This window comes from Meles meles, chromosome 6 (assembly GCF_922984935.1).
Source record: "Meles meles chromosome 6, mMelMel3.1 paternal haplotype, whole genome shotgun sequence".
Lineage (NCBI taxonomy): Eukaryota > Metazoa > Chordata > Mammalia > Carnivora > Mustelidae > Meles > Meles meles.
Window position 1 is genome coordinate 127,681,893 of NC_060071.1, and position 26,226 is coordinate 127,708,118.

Genomic DNA, 26,226 nt, shown 5'->3' on the forward strand with positions numbered 1-26,226 from the left:
TTTATTTGCTGAAAATAGCTCGCACATGAAGCAGACAGCATAGTCTAGTGCAGGAGTTAGCCAATGTTTCTGTGCAGGGCCAAGTAGTAAATATTTAAGGCTTTATCAGCCCCATGATCTAGGTTGGGACTCTCAGACTCTACCACTGTAGTGTGAAAACAATCATAGACCAAATACAAATGCATAAACAGGTTGTGCTGCAATAAAACTGTGTTTACAAAAACAGACAGCAAGGCAAATTAGGCCTGAATTTGTCTGACCCCTGGTCTAGAAGGATGAAAGTGGACCATGGGAGTAGATAGACCTGTAAGATCCTGGAAAAGTCACTAACTCCTTCAAGACTCAATTTCCTCATTCATAATTAGGAAAGAGAGCACTGGATGGATTTCCAATGAGATTTAAATTTAAAGAGAACACACATTTTAAAAGCGGCTTGGAGTTTGCTTTATACACATGTTCCATGAAATGTAAGCACGAGCGAAAAGCTCAGTAAGTGAAAAGCTCAGTAATTATATTATTTTCTGAAAAGTCATCATTAATATGCTCGCACTTGCTCAAGCATTCACATAACTCCCCAAAGAACAGTGCTCTTCGCTAGAAACGACCTCCAAATTATATACTTTGTCCTAACTTTAAGTGAGTAGAGCTATTGTATTTTTGTTGCCACAGCCATAAAAATCTTCACAGCTTGAAAACCCTCCCAAAGATAGTGTTTTAAAATGTTGGCAGGACAGTTTGCTCCAAGTTCTAGCTTTTCCAATACTGATTTTTTCTGATACACCTTTGTAACTTTGAGGCATGAAAGAAATGGCTAACTATTAATTTTACAACACAGTTGTGATAAAGCAGGATGTTTTAAAATATGTTCACAGAAAGAGCTATGCAAAGAGCAAGACTACAACAGTTTACCTCGGGAATTCAATAGATTTTCTTTTTTAATTTTTTAAAAGATTTTATTGATTTATTTGACACAGAGAGGGATCACAAGTAGGCAGAGAGGCAGGCAGAGAGAGAGGGGTGTCATAGGCTCCCCATTGAGCAGAGATCCTGATGCGGGGCTCGATCCCAAGACCCTGAGACCATGACCTGAGCCGAAGGCAGAGGCTCAACCCACTGAGCCACCCCAGTAGAGTTTTGATTGACTATGCTGGAGCCTACTTCATGCAAATTGCAAAATTGAGAAAAATGCAGGCAATGGGTCTGAATTGTTTGTGAAATTTTTCCTGGCCAATACCGTCACTTGTAATACCAAATTATCAATTCTGTGTTTCACCTAATCAACAAATGTCTGCTAATTACACAGCACTGTGTCAAATTCAATCCAAATGATAGAATTACATTGGAGACTGATTTTTTTTTTCATAACTGCATTAGCTGGTTATATACAGTTTAGTGAAGATACACTTTGGTGCAGAAATTGCTACATTAACCCAGGAACTTCTTCCTTTATTCTACAATTTCATGAAATTATACTTTACTTTAATTTTAAAAGATCCATGTTGACCTTGACCAGGAATCTTATAGCATATGGGATCCAAAGGAGCCTGAAACGATGAACAGCTAATAACTTAGCCTCTGTGGTAATCTCTTGCTACAGTGTTGTACATTGAGTTGATATGATTTCAAATCTACTTGTTTTTGACAAAAATAAAATTGTTTTTAAGAGTAGGGAGTCTTGATTAAAAGTGAAGTCAACTGTGATGGGATGTGGTCATCTCATCTGTTGTCATTGATAAGCATTCCATAGCTCAGCTGCTGAGGAGCCCCACTGGGGGCTTATCGCTACAAACAAAGGAAGATGCAACTGTGGTTAGGGGATAGCGAGGCTATAAATACCGAGAGTTTGTGAGGACTGTTAGAGATTGTTCAGTCTAGGCAAGACCACCCTTTGCTGATGTAAATAGGTCTCCAAAGACCTCAGACATTAGTCCTGCCACAGTCAAGGAGACTGTTACTGGCAGTGATGCACACCTTGCAGCAGCCCCTCTCCCCCAAATGAGAACATTTTGCCCTTTAAGACCTGACAGCATCATTCCTTAGCAACATGCTGTACTTATAAGGAACTTCTCCTTCTGGCCTGGTAGCTGGATGTCAGCTCTTGCTTGACTATGTAAACCATCTCTCCTGAGCTCCAACTTTTACAAAGGTACACCTCAACTAAATTTGGACACCATTCCATCCCTCTCCCCTTATCTGGGCCAGTGGTGTGTTTCTTCTCTCATTGGTTTGGAGTATGGTCTTTCTTTATTAGCTTACTGAGAGACATTATCCCCTATGCTCTAGGCTCGTGAAATTCCCACAGTGAACCTGCATTAAATAAAGCTTTGGCGAAGACAAGATCAGTCTCTGACCATTAATTTGCCACAACCAAACACATGATGTAGTTGCTCAGTCCTCAAGTTTTCTGGGAATGTCTCTGCCAGATTCTTCTGGTAAGCAAACTCTCCACTCAGCTGTTTCCATTCCTATTCTAAGATCTCAAATCCTGGTGCTCTCTTTTGTTTTTTTTTTGTTTGTTTGTTTGTTTTTTGTTTTTTTTTTTTTTTTTCATTCCAACACTTGGTGTCCTATATCTTATCTTTTTTCCTCTAAACCCAGCCTTCATTTCCCTCCTGAATTTATGGTAAAATTCTGATAGACCTCTAACACTCTCCTCCTTTTGGCTGTGGCAGAAAAATTAACCTACTCAGAACAGAGTGACTTGAAAGAATGTCCAGTGCTTATTTTCTACATGATGTTATAGGTCAACGTGGAAGGTAGTTTTGGATGACAGTAACATTTAAACTTGGTGAACTCTGAGTAAGCAGATTGTCCTCTATAATGTGTGTGGGTCTTTGTGAACACAACAGGAAGATGGGTTCCCCAGCTAAGAGGGAATTGTGTAGCGGATTGCCTTCAGACTTCCACTGCAACATCATTTTTGGGGATTTTGTGAGGGGGGAATGGTGTTGACAGTATAATAGACCGACAGGGGTATATGTGGGGTCCCTACCCGGTCCCTACCCACAGAAGAGGGAGGTGTTGCTTTGGCCACACCTGCCATGTGCTCCCAGTGTGGGTGGCAACACCATGGCAGGCCTGCTCAATACCCAGATCCACCTCAAGCTGACCTTACAGCGTCAACATCAGCACCATCCACCTCACAGATGCTGGCTGCCTTTGGGTGGCCCCATGGAGAATTCAAACCACAGTCATCCCAAGCCTGGGAGTTGAAGAAGGCTTAGGACATTTTCCTTTTTGTTCTGAGAACTCAAAAAAACAAGAACAGGGGTATTGTGAGCCTGGGACTAGGATAGAAGCCGCGGGCTGCTGGCAGATGCCATCGGATGGAGGGTGAGGCAACCAGAAGGTACTGACAAACGGGAGAGCTTCCCAGGCTCTGCAGACAAGTGTGGCTGGAGAGTCTGCTTATCAAGCCTGTTCCCAAAGGCCAGAAGATTTGCACTTACTAGCCTCCATAATCATTTAAGCCGATTCTGTATAATAAATAGCCTCTTACACATATTCACATCTTACTGGATCTTTTTCTCTGGAGAATCCTGACTAACACAGGAAGTTGCATTGTAGGTTCCCTTCCCTGTGATCTACTCCACTTAATTTGTGTGACAAGTATATACACTAAACAGTATTGTCATTCTTGTTTTTTTAATGTGTGTCTAGGCTTTTATGCTTTTTGTTTTTGTTTTGTTTGTTGTTGTTTGTAGATAGATAAACTGAAATACACATTGGTTATCTGGAAAGTTCAGTTTATAAGCTTTGGAGTTAGAATCTGAAGACAGTTACTGTTAGTCCAAAGCCATCAATCCCATGAGACATGTTATTTTCTGTATTTCATAAGTCAGAAATTAAAGACTGGAGAGATAAAAGATAATGCGCAGTTCATCAAACAGTAGCTAGAAAAAAAATGCTCTCTGATTTCAGATTTCAGATTAAATACTGGAATTGTTAATTGCAAATAAAAATACTAAGTGTGAGCAAGTACAGAAATTTTTATATGCTATTAAGTAAAAAATGTGAGGTTCCTTGCTCAGGACATTATATATATATAATATATTATATATATATAATATATATATATATTTTTTTTTTTAGTTATAATTTTTTTATTTATTTATTTTTTTTTTCAGCGTAACAGTATTCATTCTTTTTGCACAACACCCAGTGCTCCATGCAAAACGTGCCCTCCCCATCACCCACCACCTGTTCCCCCAACCTCCCACCCCTGACCCTTCAAAACCCTCAGGTTGTTTTTCAGAGTCCATAGTCTCTTATGGTTCGCCTCCCCTCCCCAATGTCCATAGCCCGCTCCCCCTCTCCCAATCCCACCTCCCCCCAGCAACCCCCAGTTTGTTTTGTGAGATTAAGAGTCATTTATGGTTTGTCTCCCTCCCAATCCCATCTTGTTTCATTTATTCTTCTCCTATCCCCCTACCCCCCCATGTTGCTTCTCCATGTCCTCATATCAGGGAGATCATATGATAGTTGTCTTTCTCCGATTGACTTATTTCACTAAGCATGATACGCTCTAGTTCCATCCACGTCGTCGCAAATGGCAAGATTTCATTTCTTTTGATGGCTGCATAGTATTCCATTGTGTATATATACCACATCTTCTTGATCCATTCATCTGTTGATGGACATCTAGGTTCTTTCCATAGTCTGGCTATTGTAGACATTGCTGCTATAAACATTCGGGTACACGTGCCCCTTCGGATCACTATGTTTGTATCTTTAGGGTAAATACCCAGTAGTGCAATTGCTGGGTCATAGGGTAGTTCTATTTTCAACATTTTGAGGAACCTCCATGCTGTTTTCCAGAGTGGTTGCACCAGCTTGCATTCCCACCAACAGTGGAGGAGGGTTCCCCTTTCTCCACATCCTCTCCAGCATCTGTCATTTCCTGACTTGTTAATTTTAGCCATTCTGACTGGTGTGAGGTGATATCTCATTGTGGTTTTGATTTGTATTTCCCTGATGCCGAGTGACGTGGAGCACTTTTTCATGTGTCTGTTGGCCATCTGGATGTCTTCTTTGCATAAATGTCTGTTCATGTCCTCTGCCCATTTCTTGATTGGATTGTTTGTTCTTTGGGTGTTGAATTTGCTAAGTTCCTTATAGATTTTGGATACTAGCCCTTTATCTGATATGTCGTTTGCAAATATCTTCTCCCATTCTGTCAGCTGTCTTTTGGTTTTGTTAACTGTTTCCTTTGCTGTGCAAAAGCTTTTGATCTTGATGAAATCCCAATAGTTCATTTTCGCCCTTGCTTCCCTTGCCTTTGCCGTTGTTCCTAGGAAGATGTTGCTGCGGCTGAGGTCGAAGAGGTTGCTGCCTGCGTTCTCCTCAAGGATTTTGATGGATTCCTTTCTCACATTGAGGTCCTTCATCCATTTGGAGTCTATTTTCGTGTGTGGTGTAAGGAAGTGGTCCAATTTCATTTTTCTGCATGTGGCTGTCCAATTTTCCCAGCACCATTTATTGAAGAGGATAATAATATATAATATATATATAAATTCAATTCTGATAATCATGTAATAATACAAATAAAATTATTTCTGTTACTTAAAGATTTTAACTAGTCTTTATTCCTCTAGGCAAGTAAACTCCAGAAGCATTAGCATCCCAATGGGAAATCAGCATTGTATCCATTTAAAATCTCTATTGAGATGCATTGTAACCTAGGTTTACATTAGGGAAGAAGTTAGTATCTATTGGCATTGTCTCCCCTTCCAAATTGTCTTCTGAATCTCTCAATTGTTACACGTCTGTGATTGAGGCAAGAGCAAATTATTCAGGAAACATTTTCCTTACAGCTTCCTACTATTCTTGATGGAAACTTTTTTTTTTTTTTTTTTTTTTTTTTGAGAGAGAGAGAGAGATCACACTCAAGTGAACAGGGGAAGGGGTAGAGGAAGAGAGAGAAAAGGACTTGGAGTTGAGCACAGAGCCCAAAGGGGTTTGATCTCAGGACCCTTCGTGACATGAGCCGAAATCCAGTCCACACTTAACCAACTGAACAACCCAGGTGCCCTGGTAGAAACATTCTTCCACCTTTTGTGTTCATCTGGTTTGTGTTTAGAAACTTCATTATCTAACAGAGTGAGAGGACTGCTCGAGGGCAATAGATTTCCAGCAATCTTCAGAACTGGGTTCCTAAGCTGGTGTCTGGAGACAAGATGCTTGTGCCCTGTGTCTGTGCCCAGCTGAATGATAAAATGTGTTGAGTAGATGCCATGAGTGAATTGTGTCCCCTCAAAAAGGATATAGAAGTCCTCCTATCCCTCGCTACCTCAGAATGTGTGCTTGTTCTTTACAGTTTCCTTGCAGACTCCATCAATTTAAAACGAGGATATTAGGGTGAGCTCCAATCCAGTAGGAGTCTGTTTCCATGAAAAGAAGACGCGAGATTGCCTGGTGCACATGAAAGATTCGTAGGCTGCATCTCCAGGACCAGGACCCCGAAGGTTGCCAGTGAACTCCCTAGGAAGAGGCAAGGGAGGATTGCCCTGCAGGTTTTGGAGGGAGCTGGGCCCTGCTAACACCTTGATTTCAGACTTCCAGCCCCAGAAACGTGAGACAATAAATGTATGCTTTTTTTTTTTTTAATTGTGTTTATTTATTTGACAGACAGAGATCACAAGTAGACAAAGAGGCAGGCAGAGAGAAGAGGAGGAAGCAGGCTCCCTGCTGAGCAGAGAACTCAATGGGGGACTTGATCCCAGGGCACTGGGATCATGACCTGAGTTGAAGGCAGAGGCTTTAACCCACTGAGCCACCCAGGCACCCAGATGTATGCTGTTTTAAGTCACGTAGTTTGGACTACTTTGTTAAAGGCAGTCGTAGGAAGCCAATACTGGAGCAAATATTTCTTTCCAGGGAAAGGGGGTCATGCCATGAGTCAGATTCTTCCAGGGTACTTGATCCAAAAAGAATGAGGGAGCACAGTTTTATGAGCAGCCTAGAGAACTGCCTACCCACATATTTTAATCAGGACATTTTTTATGTTAGCAAGTTTTCTGAGGCTTCAGTCCAATTATCTCAGTCTATCTGTAAAGGCTAAGTTGTTTGTGCCAATTACAAATAAGTAATCTTATAATAAGTACTTTTTACAAGTTATAGAAAGCAGCAGGCCTCTGAAGAGGATTGCAAATATTTAACAATTAAGCCAGTTGTTTTATGTAGATTATACAGTTAACACATATTCATGTTAGAAAATTAGTAAAACATACAAAAAATAGAAAAATTAAAAACCATTGTCAACAGAGCTCTTCACCACTATTTACATATTTGCATCTTGAAAATTTTCCTGGGTGTAGGACTAGTTTCTTTTATTCAAAGGAACCATCCCACTGGGGTCAGTTCTCTGCAGAAAAATGGTCCTATGAGAAAAGTCTGGCTCTTTAGGGAACTCTAGGCTTGGGTGTGCCGGTCCTTTGGCCTAGTGAAGGATAGAGAAGACTGGCCACCATGTCCCTCAAGGGATTGGGTGGGTAAGAGAATCAAAGGAATTTTAGAAACTCTTGACATGCAGAAGATGGAAAGAGAGAGAGAGAGAGGTATAACAAAACATTCCTGGATTTTTTTTTCCATGCCATAGATTGTGTGATATTTTGGGTATCCTTCTTCTACTTCTTCCTCTTCTCTTCCTCCTCTTCCTCCTCCTCCTCCTTCTTCTTCTTCAAAAATTAATTAATTTATTTACTAATTTAAAAGAGAGAGTGAACGAGAGTGTACAAGCCAGAGGAGGGGCAGAGGGAGAGGGAGGAGCAGACTCCCCATTGAGGGAGTCCAATGTGGGACACTATCCAAGGACCCTGAGCTCATGATCTAAACTGAAGGCAGACACTTAATCCACTAAGATACCCAGGTGTCCTATTTTGGACCACTTCTTAAGGAAACCATAGTAAAGACCATTTTTCACAGGTGCTTGCCCCATTTCTGCTTGTTTACTTGATATAATTGTGTAAAAGGGGATCAACTGAGTCAAAGATAGCAACATTTTATGTGCTTGATACCTGTTTTCAAGCTGATTTCCAGGACAATTTTTCCAAATTACACACTAGCCTATGTAAAAATGCTGTTCCTATAGTGTTTTAATCAGCTTTAGGAATTATCTTTTCTTCAATGTGTCCCAATGTAAGAGGCAAAAAATAGAATTTCATTGCTTGAATTTGCATTCCTCATTATTTGTACTGAAGAATTTTTTATTCTTGCTAGCCATTTTTATTTGCGTTGATGAGGAAGATTTGTTCATCTTCCTTTCCCATTTTGCTCTCCTGGTCTACAATGTTTTTTCTGCCTGTGTCACATTTCTTGAAAGTGGAGAAGAAAGCACTCTCATGCAACAATCGAACTCTATTGAAATGCATGCAGACAATATCACTTCCTTTGGTTCCCACTCCTTGAAGAAGAACTGATGTGTGTGTCTTTGCTGGCATCTCCTATATGCACAAGCCACATATGCTTACTTCTAAATAGGTCTCTATTTTGTTGTTGTGCTTCTGGCTAGCAAGTTTACTACTACATGCATTGTTCTGTAGCTTGCTTTTTAAACTTGATGTTGCAGATTGAAAAGTCTTAGGTTAATGACCATGAACCTGTCTTTCTTTCCCAAAGCTGCATGTTATTTCATGAAATGAATATAGTAAAATGTCCAAATCACTTCTCTCCTCGTGGATAGTCAAAGTAGTACCAGTTTATGCATTGATTTGTTTGTTGTCACCGTACAACATTCTGGAAAAAAACGAATTCACATGCTCACATGTACATGTAACATGCACACACATACATGCATGTGTGGACATAGTCTCATGCACTGGTGCCTTTGGTTCTGTAGCAGGAATGCCTTCAAATATCAACTCTAGATAAAAATGGGAACCTATCTCATCCAAAAGCCAAGATAAAGTAGTCATAGAAAGCCCCAGAGGGCATATCCATCCCTGCACACAAATGGTAAGATACTTTACACATTTTCAGAAATGTGGGCATTTTTTTTATACTCACTAAAATTCACTGCTGATGTTCCACAAGAAAACTTTTAAAAGGCTCAGTTAGGGTCACCTGAGTGGCTCAGTAGGTTAAGCCTCTGCCTTTGGCTCAGGTCATGATCCCAGGGTCCTGGGATCAAGCCCTGCATTGGGATCTCTGCTCAGCGGGGAGCCTGCTTCCCCCTCTCTCTATCTCTGCCCGCCTCTCTGCCTACTTGTGATGTCTCTCTGTCAAATAAATAAAATCTTAAAAAAATAAATAAATAAAAAATAAAAGGCTCAATTATTCAGTTGAAAAGTGGTATGGACTTCGATTTCTTGCTCGGATGTTGGTATCTGACATAAAGGATCTCTCATCTTTTGCGATAAGACGTTCAAACCAGGAGTTCGACCAGAAGTAGGACAGAAGGAATTCAAGTTTTAGTTTGGATAAGTCTAGAGTTTTGGCCTGCCTTAGCACTTTGATATACTGCAAAGGGAAGTAAATAAACAGTCTATTGGAAGTTAATTCCATCTCCATTTATTTAGCATTTAAATTACAGTGGCAGGCAAGCTTCCCAATTAGAAAAATGCACTTCTGATCAGAGGATAAAGGAAGGGAAGGGCAGTATTTTATTTTATTTATTTTTTAATTTTTTAATTTATTTTTATTTATTTTTTTAAAGATTTTATTTATTTATTTGAGAGATAGAGAGAGAGATCACAAGTAGGCAGAGAGGCAGGCAGAGAGAAGCGGGGGTGGGGTGGGGTGGGGGGAAGCAGGCTCCCAGCGGAGCAGCGAACCCAATGCGGGGCTTCATCCCAGGACTCTGGAATCATGACCCGAGCTGAAGGCAGAGGCTTTAACACACTGAGCCACCCAGGCGCCCCAGGAAGGGCAGTATTTTAAATGCCGATTTTAAATTAAGTCAATGTAGCTATAGCCTGAGTAGTTTGAACTTGAATAACTTGAACATTGGAAGTGGCCATTGAGAGAAAATACTGTTGGTGTCTCAGAGCAGATCTAAGTGGAAGGAAGGAGCCCAACTTCACCGCACAGCTGAATCACCCTCGAGTGCCTCAGTTTGGCCATTCTTACCTAGCAGTGTGCCTCAGCATCCGCTGGGCATCTTGTGCAAATACATGTGAGCCAAAATTCCGATTTGGTGAGTCTGCGGGGACACCCAGCATGCATATTTTCAAAAAGCTTCTCAGACTGTTGTTATGTGCAATTCTGAATTAAGAACCACAACCGAAAATATGTTTTCAGAAGGAAGTTTTCTGGGTTATCTGAATCAGAATCATCCAAGAGATGTGTTAAAAATGGAAACTTCTAGATTTGTGTTCAGTATGAAAGGAATGAGACTTGAAAGTCGGCACTTTTTACAAGCCCCAGAGGTTGTTCTGAACCTCGAGGTTTCTGAAGCACCAGACTTCACAAGCCAAGAATAACATTTGAGGAGCTTATGTTCATTGTTCTCGACCAACTGCAAATGAGTTAAGTTTTGGACATAAAGGCACTACCAAGTGCAAACACTGATTGTAAGATTTTACTACCTGATATATTCAGTCAGAGTCAAAAACAGATACATTTTCAAAGAAAATTCTGTTTGAACATTTCTGGGTGTGGGTACCCAGCTTTTCCTGGTAACTGGTGACTTTTCTGCAAGTGATCCAGCTGTTAATTTTAATTCCTATCAGCATAGCCACTGGGTATTTTGGTTAAGATTCCTTGTGTTGCAAGTGCAACCAAAGCTAGGGAAAGTTAATTTATGGGATTAATTTTAACAGTTCCAGAGGAAGAATTTATCATGACATATGTTTCTCTTATAAAACCCAAAGGAATGCAGGAAAGCCAAAGTTGAAGAAAGAATTTGAAGGAAAATTGGAAAGTTCACCAGAATTCTGATTGCCTGCTCCTTTCTGCCCTCCGCTTTACTTTTTCTCTATGCCGATTGGGCTCTTCCTTGAGCACATGGCCAAAGTTGGCCATCCAACTGTCTCTGGATCCCAGTCCCTTGTATAGCTAGCTACTTCTAGTTCCCAGGGTCAAATTCTCCTGAGAGAGAATCCTTTAGGAGCAGCATGAGTACAGATCCTACCCTTGGTCTAATCAAATGTGTATGAAGAACAGATGAGAAATACAGCTGCTGGGGCCACTCTTGGCCATTCCCAAAGATTGGGGGTTGGGTTGGGTTTCTGTTTTAGGGATTCAGAAACAATACGAAATATGTGGCTAAGACCCAAAGTGGTGTGGTCAAACTGAATACAAGTTTACAAATATGCACACATATACACACAATTGCTACATAAATAACATAGATGTGGTCTTGTTCTTTCAAAAATGTCTGGTTCTAAAAAAAAAAAAAAAAAGTCTGGTTCTAGAGATTTGCAAACAATTTTTGCCATATGCCTAGAAGGCTAGGTAGTGATATCAGCCCCTTTGTTTATAGTTCATGTTGTGATTTTAATTGCGATTGCTTCCTTGATCTAAAAAAAAAAGAAAAAAAAGTGTCCAACAAATACAATTAACATAATACCCAACCTGCAGTATGGACTTAATTTGTTGAATAACATGGTTAAAGAAGATTCCAAATTTTATTTAATGCACTTTATGTCTGCTTAAGTTTTTGTTTTGTTTTTGTTTTTGTTTTGCCACAAGACACTCTCTGTAGCTGCCAACACAGGCATTATCATTCTTCTTTATGTCTGACTGGTGGTAGATTGAGTCATTATGTGATTTAATTGGTTTCTCATTGAACCCTTGGAGCTTACCTGCCTTTCCTTTTCAGTGCAACAGTAGCTGCTGAGAGTCTACTTGGTGCATTCTGGGATGTTCTCACGGACATCCTGCCCTCTCCACATAATTTTCAGGACTCATCTTTGTCTTTCTTTTCTTTTCTTTTTTTTTTTTTAAGATTTTATTTATTTATTTGACACAGAGCGAGAGAGGTCACCAGTAGGCAGAGAGACAGGCAGGAGAGAGAGGCGGAAGCAGTCTCCCCACTGAGCAGAGAGCCCACTGTGGGGCCGATCCCAGGACCCTGGGATCATGACCTGAGCTGAAGACAGAGGCTCCAACCCACCGAGCCTCCCGGGCACCCCTCATCTTTGTCTTTCTTAAGGATTTTTATTCTCATTAACCATCAACCCTATAATCACAATTCCTAACCCTCCTAGTCTTCTAGGATAGTTATTTTTCAACTTTATAAATGACCTGAAGAATATTATGAACATAAATTCAGAAGCTCTGGAGAGGCGTCTGGTCAATCTGCATTTCTAACAAGCTCCCAGGTAATGCACTTTTGCTGCTCTGTGGACTACACTTTTGAGTAGCAAAGTCTTAAAGCATCTCTTCCAAATTTAGCTGTTTTCTTCAGATTCAAAAAATCTCATAGTCTATAAGATTTCTGTGGGAACAGGCCAACAATTCTGAGTGCTGGCAGTGTCAATCCTCGTCGCTGAATTCCTTTGTCCCTGCCCCTCTGACTCACCAATGAATCCTACTGTTTCTTCTCTTAATGCCTTGTGTTGAATTTTTTTTTATACTACCCCACCCCAGACATTTTTCTTAATTAGTGGGAAGAAATAGCTTCATCCAAATATGTTACTGGGAAGTCTCTGGCCTCTGAAAAAGAACTTGATTTCTGGATTTTCCACATTCCTCCCTCTTAGATATTTGAGACTAAAAGGGTTTGAATGTGTGGTTGTGTGTAGAGCACAGAGCCCCTCTGACTGGCAAAGGAGCGTCCCAGTGACGAAATTCTTCTCACTCCAACCCCCTTATGAACTTTACAGCTGCACAAACAGGTGACATGTGGCATTAAGCACAGAGGAGGGATTCTGGGCTGTAGTGCCGAGGCACCCTGCATATCAAAGGGAAGTGCTGGGTGCGCTCTGACTAATTTGTTAGCACTGGAGGCAAAAGACACCAATCTTTGCAAATAGTTTATTTTTAAATCCATGACACTGTTCAATCCCTGTTAATCCACTGTTAAATCAGTGGATTCTAGTTTAAGATTCTGATCACATGGTAATGTCATGCTAATTCATATACTCATTTGCTTCTAAAAGCACTTTTTTTTTTCCTTTTTTTTTTTTTTGAGCATTTAGTCAAAGTGGAATCTTGTCCTGGACTCTGGGGTCATGCACATAGGGTTGCCATCACTTCATCTTTCTGTTGCAGAAGAGTAAATATAACTAACTGGTGTTCTACCAGTACCAAGCAGGTTTATTTTCTCCACTAAAATATCTAATTACTTCGGCTCTGTTTGGAAAATCTGTTAGCCCATATCCGCTTATACAGACCAAAAATAAAGTAACTTATTTGCCTCTACAAATATATCCTTCCTACTTTTGGTGGGATTATCAGAGGGACAATTTCTTATCATTTGAGCCTAGCCATAGCTCACCCCCACCACACCGGACTTCTCTACTCACTAGGATCAACCTGTGACCTTGTGCTTCCTATCAGGCTCTGCTCCAATCTCAGCTCAGCCCCAGGACAATGTTGTCCTTCTTTTTCACTCTATTAAACCACTTTGATCTCTCCTATTACTGAATTTATAAAGTCCTTTTAACCAAAATTTCCCAGTAGATGCTCAATTGTTCTCTACTTGTCCTTTGTTTACTAATCTTATTTTTCCAAATAGATTATAAGTACCCTGAGGATGTAATCAGGTAATGGGCTTGTTCTCTAATGTGCTAGGCTCGGAATTAAATCACGCTAGAAAAATCCATAGCTTGTCATTTCTTGTATGAATATCAAAATGACTGGAATCCCACATCTGAAAATAAATAAACAGAGCACATAGCTTGGTTTTTAATTCAAAGATGGTGAGCTAATTAGAAATGAAATTAATATATGTGTGTGGCACTTTACTCAGTGCCTTGTTCAGAGTTGTATTCTGTGGAAGCTAATTCAATTCTTTCCCAGTTTGCTTGTTGTCTTTGATCGAGAGTGAGATCATTTAAATCTAGTGATTTTAAACATATGGGAACCGGGGAAATGAAAAGGAAAGGAAAGGAAAGGAAGGGAAAGGAAAGGAGAGGGGGAAATAAGCCATAGGAGACTGGATAGAGAAGAAACTGAAGGTTGATGGAGAGAGGTGAGTAGGGAATGGGCTAAATGGGTGATGAGTATTAAGGAAGGCAATTGTTATGATGATCATTAGGTATTGCAAGTAACTGATGAATCACTAAATTCTACTCCAGAAACCACTATTGTATTGTATGTTAATTACCTAAAATTTAAGTGTTTTTTTTTATTTATTTTTTTGTTTTTTTATTTGACAGAGAGAGATCACAAGTAGGCAGACAGGTAGGCAGAGGGGGAGGAAGAAGCAGGCTCCCTGCGGAGCAGAGAGCCGGATGGGAGGCTTGATCCCAGGACCCTGAGATCATGACCTGAGCCAAAGGCAGAGGCTAAACCCACTGAGCCACCCAGATGCCCCCTAAAATTTAAGTTAAAAAAAAAAAAAAGAGCTTCTAAAAGCATTTCTCAAGGCAGAGCAAGGAATTCAATGATGGGAAAATATAATTGTAACTTCTAGCCATTTTTTCTTTCTCCCCATGATAGTTATAGATAAAATAAAATAGACATGTTTGTTGTTGTTGTTGTTTTGACAGAAACTAAAGGTCCTTTATACCTTTATCCCTCTTCAAGTATTTTAAATAATATGTAAAGACAAAAATGGAAAATGAACTTTCTCCATATACGGATGAGTATGTATACGTTCAATTAGAGGACTCATATTCTCAAATGACTCCTGAGAAATGGTTCCATGGTATTACAACCCCTGAAATCTCTCTTTTTTTTTAAAAATATTTTATTTATTTGACAGAAAGAAATCACAACTAGGCAGAGAGGCAGGCGAGAGAGAGAGGAGGAAGCAGGCTCCCCGCGGAGCAGAGAGCCTGATGCGGGGCTCGATCCCAGGACCCTGAGATCATGACCTGAGGCTTTAACCCACTGAGCCACCCAGGCACCCCCCTGAAATCTCTTGTAAAGGAAACATGAGTGGGACAGCCAAAAAGGGGGAGAAGAACAGTTACTTTGAATGAAACATGGCACACATGTGACTTCTAAGATTACTACACTAGATTTTTTTTTTTTTTTTTTTGGCATGTTGCCTTTTGCCCTCCTTCTCCTCCCTCTCTTCCTCCTCTGTCTCTGCGGGTTTATCTAGGCTCCATCAGTGAAGGCATGGCAGTGGAGCTGTGATTGAATCTGACTGTTGGCGCATGGTAAAAGATAACGTTTCACCCAGTCTCTATAATGAAACTGTGCACAGTTTACCAGACCATGGTCAGAGTAACTTTTGATCTTCTTCATAGCACATACCAAACGATTGTCAAAACAGAGGAGACTTGGAATGTTGTTTATGCAAATCACATCGAAGAGGGTGTATCTTTTCACTTCAGATGAAAATTTATGTGGGGTGTATCTTTGGAGTTAGACTTGAAGGAAACCAGGCTGTCCAACGGAAGTGCTGTTTTGGGACAATTAACTAATTGGAAATGATCAAACAGTCAAAACATAAATTTTGAACAAAGTCCAAGTGTCTCAATTCAGAGTTTGTTTTCTAGATGACAGAATATCTCACTTAACTTGAAATTTGTGAGTCTGTATAAAGGTGTTTCCACTCTTAAACAAATACTGTTTAAGTTCACAAAGATCTTCTTAGTGGATAGGGATGGCTAGCAGTACAGATGAACTCCCATGACATTTAGGCTGTTTTCCTTTACCAGAAGATTCTTTACTTCTAATATATCTACCAAAATACACAAATATCTTACTCTGTGATGAAGTGTTTTGTAAGATGAATTTGTAGAGAGTTATTGGTCAAATTATTTCCTTTCCCTTCTACAAACTCATGTATGCACAGAAAGTTGAACCTTGTAGAAATGAAAGCTTCATTTTATGTTAATTTTGTGACACAGATAACATAATAGATGATATGAATTTATGCATGTGAGCATATGCACATGCATACATTAGTATTTAACTCAAGATAAAAGATTCCAATATTTAAATGCTACGAAATGTTACTGCAATAACCCCTGCCCAAATGCTGGCTCTCCTCTTGCGCAGTTCTCATGTCTGGATTCCAGTGGTTTTATATCTATGTGGAGTCAGTGTGGTTTTCAGAAAAATTTAGAGAAGAGAAATATGGACAATAGAGAGTGGTACAACAGGAAGTAGAAACATTTCAAGTCAGGTTTAAGGTGAAGTCTTTTCCAATGTAACCCTGGGAAGAACTTAAAGCTGAGTGTCCCCTAAAACCAAACTTTCATATTTATAAGAGAAAAAGGTGGAACCAATTTAATCCTGGAGATTTTAAATGAATTTTATGAATTCACAATGAATTTTAAAATACTGGAGTCAATTCCAGAGTGAGAAAACCGAAAAGACCGAACATTTAGTGGGAGGTAAGGGAGGAGAGTGGGCATATCAGACCTTCTGAAGGCAGTCTCTGTTCAAGCTGTTCCCTATTCATTATCCCTTTCGATTCTTTCATTGGTTTTATAAAGCAGGCATTTCTGTTTTACAGATGAAAACAGTGGGATTAATTGCAAGTAAGTGAAAACTAAAAATTTATTGGTATACTTAGATATGACAGTCAAAAAATAAAATTACAAATGGCATGCAAAGCTTCAATCTTTTTTTTAAAAGATTTTATTTATTTATTTCTAGAGCAAAAGAGATCACAAGTAGACAGAGAGGCAGGCAGAAGGAGAGGGGGAAGCAGGCTCCCTGCTGAGCAGAGAGAGTGATGTGGGGCTCAATCCCAGGACCCTGAGATCATGACCTGAGCCAAAGGCAGAGGCTTAACCTACTGAGCCACCCAGGTGCCCTGCAAAGCTTCAGTCTTAATAGAATATTAAACACACACACACACATACACACACTCCACTACTGACAACTTCATTTTATTTTGGTATCAGTCTGTTTCTCGAGTCACTGTTTACCAGGGTGAGTTGACCAGCCAGTAGCAACTGGTTATAATTCTCCCTTTGTTATGGTATTAAAGAGCCATGTTTGGGTTGTAAAGAATAAGATATATTACTTTAATATCTGATAACTGGAAAGCAGTTCCTAAATAATTAACTCTTAAGATATTAACCCAGCTCTTAAAGGTTTTTTTATAAGGAATTTTGTTTATTATATCACCTTAACCTACAGTTAAGGACTTAAAAAAGTAGGAAAGATGAATATTCTCTTGGAATATGTTTTTTTCCTTTATGTGCACACAAAACTGGAGAAATGGAGGTGTAAGTCAAAATGATAAATGTAATAACTAACATATATAGCTTGTCTTATTCCCGCACTATTCTAAGCACTTTACATATATTTACTTGATACTCATAAAGCTCTCTTACCATATTATACCCTATAATAACTATCTTAGGTACTATCTTACCTTATTATACCCAATTTTGGCAGATGAGAAATTAGAGCACAACGAGTCTCAACATTTTGCCACAGTTCATAGAACTGGTAAGTAGCAGAGTTTTGTTTTAAACCCAAATAATCTGATACCAGAATCTGTGTTTCTGTTATGTTATGACATGTAGCTTCTCTATATATACATTACTTTTTGCCCCCCACCAAATCCTCCATGGCCATAGATTTTATTAACATTAAAACAATGTGTTTTATTTTATTATTTAGATGAAAAAGAGAATGACAGAATTCTCAACAGTTGGGAAATAGTATAATGCTCTATCTTGAAATCATACTGTCTGAAAAGGGAGACTCTATTTCCTACCTTTCATTGGGTTATATTACACTTCCTATCAAAAAGACCAAGCTATTCTTCAGTCTTTCCTTTTATATCACTCAGTTATGTTTAATAATTTATATGACGTTAGCAAAGTAGTGTTGAAATCATTTGTAGGCATTTCTTGAGCATCTCTTATTTTGAAGTTGTAATTCTGTATATGGATATAAAAAGAGAGCTTAGAATAGGAAAATCAATGGTTATCAAAAAAGATTCAAATCTCTAAAAACATTGAGAACAATTAGATGTTTTTATTCTAAAAAATCGAGGTAATGTATTTGTCCAACGCTGAAATCAAATGAATAAACAAAACCCAGAAAAAAAAAATTAGACCCTCTTAGAGCCATAATAAACTATGTAGTAAATAAATGGGGGAAATACTAGAAACCCTCTGAGCTATGGTAAGGGGACAAAAATTCAGTGAGAGTATACCTCATGTCGTGGTTCATTCGAAGTCTCAAAAAGGGATAATCAAATTTGGCTAAAACCTTTTTTTGCTGATTGATAGAAGATAAGTCATGACCCCAAGAAAGGTTGAGTCGGGGTGCCTGGGTGGCTCAGGTCATGATCTCAGGGTCCTAGGATCCAGCCCTGCATCAGGTTCCCTGCTAGGTGAGGATCCTGCTTCTCCCTCTCCCACTCCCTCTGGTTGTGTTTCCTCTCTCGCTGTGTCTTTCTCCGTCAAATGAAAAAAAAAAAAAAAAAAAAGGTTGAGCATGCAAGGACCGTGACTATCATAAACCAGCCAATCACAGCCATCCAACCATGTAATATGAATTAGTAACTCATCATTTATATGCCAAAGTAATATTAAGTTTCATGTTACAGTTCTACTGTAGAAGTCTTTTTATTTTTAAAAAGTGAGATTTTTCATCATTATAATCACATAGTTTTATTCTGTATAAATGCTCTCTAGCTTTGGTTTGTCAGATAGTTGTGCCTCCATATCTCATCGGTTAATAGGAACTTCTGTTAGCAACACCTTATCTAATTAACCCTATTATGGAAGACATAAGTGAAATCCATTTGGACTAGTTAGGATCCTCACCGAAACCAAGGAATATTTTATGGAACCAGTAATCCTGGCAAAATCTAATGGCTTTATATCCTGTACACACTAGAAGTTCAGTGAAATGCCTTTGAAATTGACTGAATGGGTCACATTCAGAGCTAGAGTGAACAACCATCTCTGTTTGCCTCAGACCGAGAAGTTTCCCAGGACAGAGTACTTTCAGTGCTACAACAGAGAAAATTTCAGACCAAGAGGGATGAGTGGTCACCCTATGAACAGTAATATGCAAGTTGGTCCACCAAACCTGTGTGGTCAAAGGGTTAATATTCTTGTAATGGGTCCTTGGCATAAAGCTTAGATCCTTAAATAACTGAGAGCCACAATTCCTTTCCAATCCCCTAGTACTGTTCAGGCATTAGGGATTACCATTGGAATTAGGAAGGAAAGAAAGGGTTCTATGTGTTCATGAACTTGGTCATGTAGAAGTGGGGATAGAAGAAAGGGGGGCTTCAAAATGGTCAATGTTTGGCTGATAACCAACCTCAACTGATGCATGATTTTACTACTGCTGCCTCCTTGCAAGTGTGTATTAGGATATGAGAACTGCCATCAAGATACAGGAATCAGAGCCCATATTATCACAAGCCCGTAACATTGTTAAAAGCTCATTTTTTAACAGAATTTGAAATGTCCAACGATGGAGCCCTGCGGCCAATTATCCAATGTGTCACATGATGTGAACGTGATTCTTTGACCCCACTGAGACAGAAGCATGCCCAGGTACTCCGTCTTAGCTGAGTGGCTGCATCAGCTCCCGAGTGGCAATTTGTCAGTGGCAATAAACGTCAAATTAAGAATCTGCTTTCTTGAACTTTTTAAATTTGTCTCCTTGAAGGGAAATGATTCTGTTACCATCACAGAGCTCAGTAAGTCCAGTCCAATGATGTGCTAATATTTGTTGTTAATACCAGTACTGATAGTATAATATGAGATGCTAATATCTATATTATAAAAGTCATCATGGGGATGCCTGGGTGGCTCAGTAGGTTAAAGCCTCTGCCTTTGGCTCAGGTCATGATCCCAGGGTCCAGGGATTGAGCCCTGCATCTCTGCTGAGCAGAGAGCTTCCCTTCCTCTCTCTGCCTGTTTCTGCCTACTTGTGATCTCTGTCTGTCAAATAAATAAATAAAATCTTAAAAATGAATGAATGAATAAATAAATAAATAAATAAAATATGTTACATTGTCCAAGCAAAGAACTAGACATCACTGCAAACAGGAGAAGGGTCCATTCTCCAAAATGGCCATTGCTAATTGTGAGTGATCACAGAAATGCTCTGTGTTGCTAAAATGTTCTGTACTAGCTTTGCGCAGTGGCAGTATCGTAGCCAATGAGGTTTATCTGAGGCGCGATTATTGCTAATTAAAATGTTCTGTACTTTTTTCAAGGTCAATGCTTAGGCCTCAAAGAAGGTGACAATAGAGGTAAATATTCCCATATTAAGTTAGGAAAAGCTGATTCTTATAAGATTTCACAAAAATTACTGTTTTAATTCTTTCCCTGTAACAGCCTAAAACATTTATTTCATGGGATGGTTGTAAAGTAGGAGTGTGAGTATTTTTGAGGTGGGGATTCCAAGGTTCTAGGAAATGAGGTTACATTCAAGGTTACTTGTTTCTGCAGAGTCACTAGAAGTCATGTCACTTGAATACACAAATGGTGTCATTTATTATATAATATATATTTATACTTTGGTCTTGTCTGTAACCAACTTACAGTAACCTCAATTCCAGAGCCAGATTTATTATTAATACACTTCTATGTAAAAGTACTGACTATAAAATTAAGTGGGCCATTACTAGGAGTATTTGACAGCCTTTGCTAAATTCAAAAAGACCACATGGCAATATACTTCCTGCTAGACAGCTGCCCCCATAAAAAATCTGCTCTCATAAGAAGCATCCTTGTTGACCAGCTGAATGACCCACTTGTGTCTGGGCAGAAATCCATTCATTCTGGGGCTGATACATTGCTAGGAGGCAAGAGAAAAAATTCACTTTCTACCATACTTTACTAATAATAAACAAGTAGGTATAAAAAATTGGGCTTCGTTAGTTTAATTTGTCATTCTTAATCAATACAACGACAGAATCAAAAAGCAAATTACCAATAACTCTTTGAATATTTCATGTGGTAGGTTCTATTTTTTTCAGTTTATTTCTCCGTGAAACTGATATGGGAAGAGCTTTGCTTTTGCTGGTTTCTTTGTGAAAATAGCAGAGCTCTAGGAATTCCCTTCTATTTTTGTACATTAGCTCTCTTTCTTATAGAACCAAAGATTTCTTTTCTCTTCAGGTAAATTAACCTTAGATAGAACTGATGACAAATAAATGGATAAAAACAGGAAATGTTAGCCTCTTTTTTTGTGTGTGTGTGAAAACAGGAAATGCACACTTCAGAAAAAGACAGACAAGGCTAAAAGAGTTGCTGTCAGAATCCTTCACTCTCTTGGAACAACTGTGCTGCTTGCCCTTAAAAGTCAAGTGAAGTGTTCCTAATGCAGAGAATTACAGCAGTCCTGCTCAATAAAGTCTCTTAATAGTAGAGAAAAATGTAAAAAAATAACTAAATTATCTTTTTTTTTTTGGACAGACAGAGATCACAAGTAGGCAGAGACAGGCAGAAAGGGGGGGGGGGGAGCAGGCTCCTCACTGAGCAGAGAGCCCAACACGGGGCTCAATCCCAGGACCCTGAGATCATGACCTCAGCTGAAGGCAGAGGCTTTAACCCACTGAGCCACCCAGGCACTGCCCTCAATTACCTTTTTAAGATATAATCCATCAGCCTATTGTCTTTTCTATTTTTTAAAAATTTTCTTATTATTTTATTTTAGAGAGAGAGATAGCACATGGCAGAGCAGGGGGTGAGGGAGAGAGAGAATCTCAATGCAGAGTCTTCACTGAGCACAGAGCCCAACGAGGGGTTCCACCCCACAACCCTGAGATCATGACCTGAGCTTAAACCCAGAGTCAGATGCTCAACTGACCAAGACACCCAGGTGTCTCAACCTATTGCCTTTTAAGAATTTTATTTTACACACCAGATCCTTTTCCTCTGCTTACCATGTTACTTCAGTTTAAAAGGCCTAGATGAGGGAAAACAAATATCATGATGCAGTTGAAAGAAGATAGTACAAGATATTGACCTTACTTCAAATAATGATTCCATCAGTCAGTAGGAATTGACACTTTGTGTGTTATTTACCCCCTTTGCCTAGTCGTCATGCACATATTTAATTAGTTTTGCTACTAGGTAGGATTGATAATGACATTAATCAGAAAGTGTATCATTTTACCCAGTGTAGGGCCTGGTTCAATAAATATTCCATTTTGGCAGCTCAGGTTCAAATAAAATAGGAAATGTCTTTTCCTTCTCGACATATTGAAGCTACCTGAATAGACCAACTTCTAAAGTTTATTTATGTTGATTACCCAAGCAGGTAAATGCTTCTCTAAATACCTATACACTTATATTCAGTTAGACTCAAATTATGTTTATCCTAGACTGTCGTATATTGCAGTTTTGAAAGTCTCTTCCCCACGAGGTGGCCTCTATGTTAGAACACAAGAACAGTAGTTTATATTTTTGTGTTAAAAAAAACCTCTAGTCTAGGCGAACCATAAGAGACTATGGACTCTGAAAAACAACCTGAGGGTTTTGAAGGGTCAGGGGTGGGAGGTTGGGGGAACAGGTGGTGGGTAATGGGGAGGGCACGTTTTGCATGGAGCACTGGGTGTTGTGCAAAAAGAATGAATACTGTTACGCTGAAAAAATAAATAAAATGGAAAAAATTAAAAAAAAAACAAAAAAAACAAAAAAAACCTCTAGTCTTTATCTCACATAAGATTGTCTTGTAAACTGTTTGTTGAATGAATAATAGAACACTAATAATGGTTAGCTTTTAGTTCTGGCACAAAATGTAGAGGGAAACAGATGTGGAGGTTTTCACATGTTGTTTAATACCCCCCAAATAATGTAATAGCAGTGTCTTATGAAATAGAAACCATTTTAAAAATCTAAAAGTCAATATAACGGAACACTCCTATACTTGAAAAATTGTAAGGGGGGTCTTAGACCACTGTTTAAATCAAATGGGTGGCAAGGAAAAGGTTAAATAACAACCCAAATGGAATGCGAAAGGATAAGAGTTCAGAGGGAAAGATAAATGAATGCCTTTGGAATGGGAGTAATGTTGTAAAATGGAGTCCCCCCTCCCCACCCCGCTTTCTTGGGAGGAATACAAGGAAGAGACATCATCAGCATATTTTAGTCCAAGTGAGAAGGAGGCAAGATAAAGGGTTGCAGGAGAGACTCTCCAAATCTGAATAAAGATGACTTCTTTTAATGTTCATTTTAGCCATGCCTCAAGAGGTAACATTTCCTCATTTGGAGCTCAGTTTTCTGTGTTTTCTGAGCAAGTTTCCTAGCCAGTTGCTCTTTGTTGGGCCCTAAAAATCACTATAGTGAAGCAACCTCCTTCATTGCATGTGAGGTTTCTTGAGTTCTCTATGGAAAACTCAACTCATGTAAATAAGTAAATATAGCTTAGAGTGAGAATCACAAATGTTAGCTGCTTTCCTGGGAATGCATCCTAACTGGAGCGTGTCCTTTCAAAGGTGTCAGGAGCTCAGTTCTTAGGTAGTTCTCATCCCTTGGCCTCTGCAGAGCACTGCTGCTTGTGATTACCAGCGAGAGTGGAATGTGCAGGAAATCAGGTGTCTCCTTAAACCCCCGTCTCCTTGTGGCTCTCTAATTTCTGCATGAGATTTGGAGAAGCGGCCATGGACAAAAGGGGTCAAAGGGAACCAGGTACGCACAGAGCCCATAGAGTCCAACTAAGGGGTTCCTACTTCCTTCTCTGTGGGACATTTATAGGGTGGTCATAAATACATTGATTAGCAGTCTGTGTTTTTGGTGGGAGAATTTGCAAAACCATCAACAGGAACTGGAAAGTAACTATCATTCTTACTATTTTTTTTTTCCATTTTACCTTTTCTTCCTCTCTCTCTCCCATTTTCCAAACTCCCTCTAACTTTCGGTATGCTTTGGTTTGAATCAGGTAACTTAAACATTTCTCCAGATTTTACAAAAGGCAACCTATTACTTCTTCATTTGGTGGCCTTTGTCCACTATTAAAAAAGCAATGAATTTAAACCTCTACCTGAAATTGCTCCTGGATACCTTGTTCTTTTCTGTCTGTATCTAGACATACGTCTTTCAATATCAATGTTATTATCTGGAAATGCCCCTATGTATTAATCATACTACTACCCACCAGTCTCAGGTAGCTAACAAAATACAAGTACCTTAAGTATTTACCCACACAGTGAAGATATTTGTCATTCTGTTTTCCATCTGTAACACAGTGTGACGGGAGGACAGCTATATTTCCAGTGTTAAAACTTCTGTAGTCCTCTGGGTAATGCTAGAATCCATGAGCAAATATACTGACCTGTAACTTTCTTCTCTCAACTCAGTAAGATATTTGGCAGTTATTGAATAGACCCTTTAAAAGTTTATTTTTAACCTTGATTCCTTTTTTAAAGTGTCTGTGTGTTGTGGACTCAAAAAATTGAGTTTAAATATGAACTCTATGAATTAATAACTATAATTTGAAAAATATTTTCTCTAAAAATTTGAATTCCTAATATATAAATATGAAAAAGGTCCATCTTCTCCCTTCTAAAATGGATATGGGTATATGATGGGGCATTTGGGTGGCTCAGTCATTTAAACGTCCAACTCTTGATTTCAGCTCAGGTCATGATCTCAGGGTTTTGAGATTGAGCCATGCATTGGACTCCACACTGGGTGTAGAGCCTGCTTAAGATTCTCTCTTCCCCTCTCCTTCTGCTCCTCCCCTCCCTCACTCTACCTCTCTAAAAAAGTGATACAGATATATAAAATTATGTATTTGTACTATTTTGTAGATGTTTTTAAATTCCATAATTTTGAGTTATTTTTATTATCTTTCAGACACCAAAGATGGTTTCAAATTACATCAATAGTAATTATATTAAAAATTATACAGCGGTAATTCATAACTTTGTAGAGAAATAACCTACTTAAAATGATTAAAAATGATTAAAACATAGTGGCCAAAGAGGAAAGGGAAAATACAAGAAGAAACTCATTGGTTGTTGTGTAGGTCATAGGTGATGTTGGGGAGATGTTATTTAAAATGGTAAAACCAGGGGCGCCTGGGTGGCTCAGTGGGTTAAGCCGCTGCCTTTGGCTCAGGTCATGATCTCAGGGTCCTGGGATCGAGCCCCACATGGGGCTCTCTGTTCAGCAGGAAGCCTGCTTCCTCCTCTCTCTCTCTGCCTGCCTCTCTTTCTACTTGTGATCTCTCTCTGTGTGTCAAATAAATAAATAAAATCTTTAAAAAAATAAAATAAATAAAATAAAATGGTAAAACCAAATACTAGAAGTCTAAGTAAGGTAACAGAGACACAGCACATTATAAAATGTATTATTAAAAATTTACCACTAGAAAATCTATGCAAACTTTCTTAAATATAAAATATACCCAAAAGAAAGGAAAAGGAATAGAGAACACTAAGAAATACAGTAAATATAAAATGCATACTATAATTTTTAAAAGAGAGAGATTTAAGATAAAATAAAATTGCATGTAAATATATTTGTAAGCCTACATGAAATCAGTAATATTCTAGGGGAAATGCCTGTGAAGGAGACAGATACAGTTATCACAAAACTCTACCTCCATAAAAATACACTAAGCCTACGTGAGTTCACAGAGGAATTTTAACAAACTTTTTAAGACTATACAGCCCAGTATAATTTAAGATAGCTCCAGAGTATAGAGAAAGAAAGAAAATTTCCCATTATTCCAATAAAGTAAGTATAGCTTTGAAACCTAAACCTGCTTAAAAACACATACACACACATTAAAAGAAAAAACAGAACCCAAACTTACTTATAAATATCAATGTGACAAAGTAAATAATTTCTTAGAAAACAAAATCTAAAAGCACATTAAAATGTATAATAACAGAGGGTTTTTCCCAACATTCCAAAAATATTTCAGTATTAGGAAATTGGGAAATCTACCACATCAACTGATGTGCAAAGGAAAAAAATATGATTCTCTTCATAGAGATTAAACAGACTTTCTTAAGATGATTTTTGTGTTCCTACATACACACACGTGTGTGTGAACATATGATGTCAGAAAAAGTGTGTGTGTGTGTGTGTGTACACACATATGTATAAATCAGTGACTAGTGAGAAAGTTGAAAATAGTTGACCATTGCATAGGGGTGGGATGGGAGAGTGTCTTCCCTTAACATATTTTTAAATCATTTTGACTTTTGAACTCTGAAAATGTTTACATCATCACAAAATAAAACTAAGTCATAAAATCTGAAAAAGGCACCTTAAA

General features: G+C 38.8%; 1 pseudogene; it reads left to right on the top strand.

The window, feature by feature from the left end:
- Positions 1 to 20,122: 20,122 nt before the first annotated feature.
- LOC123945271 lies at positions 20,123 to 20,310 on the top strand (annotated as a pseudogene).
- Positions 20,311 to 26,226: the final 5,916 nt, after the last annotated feature.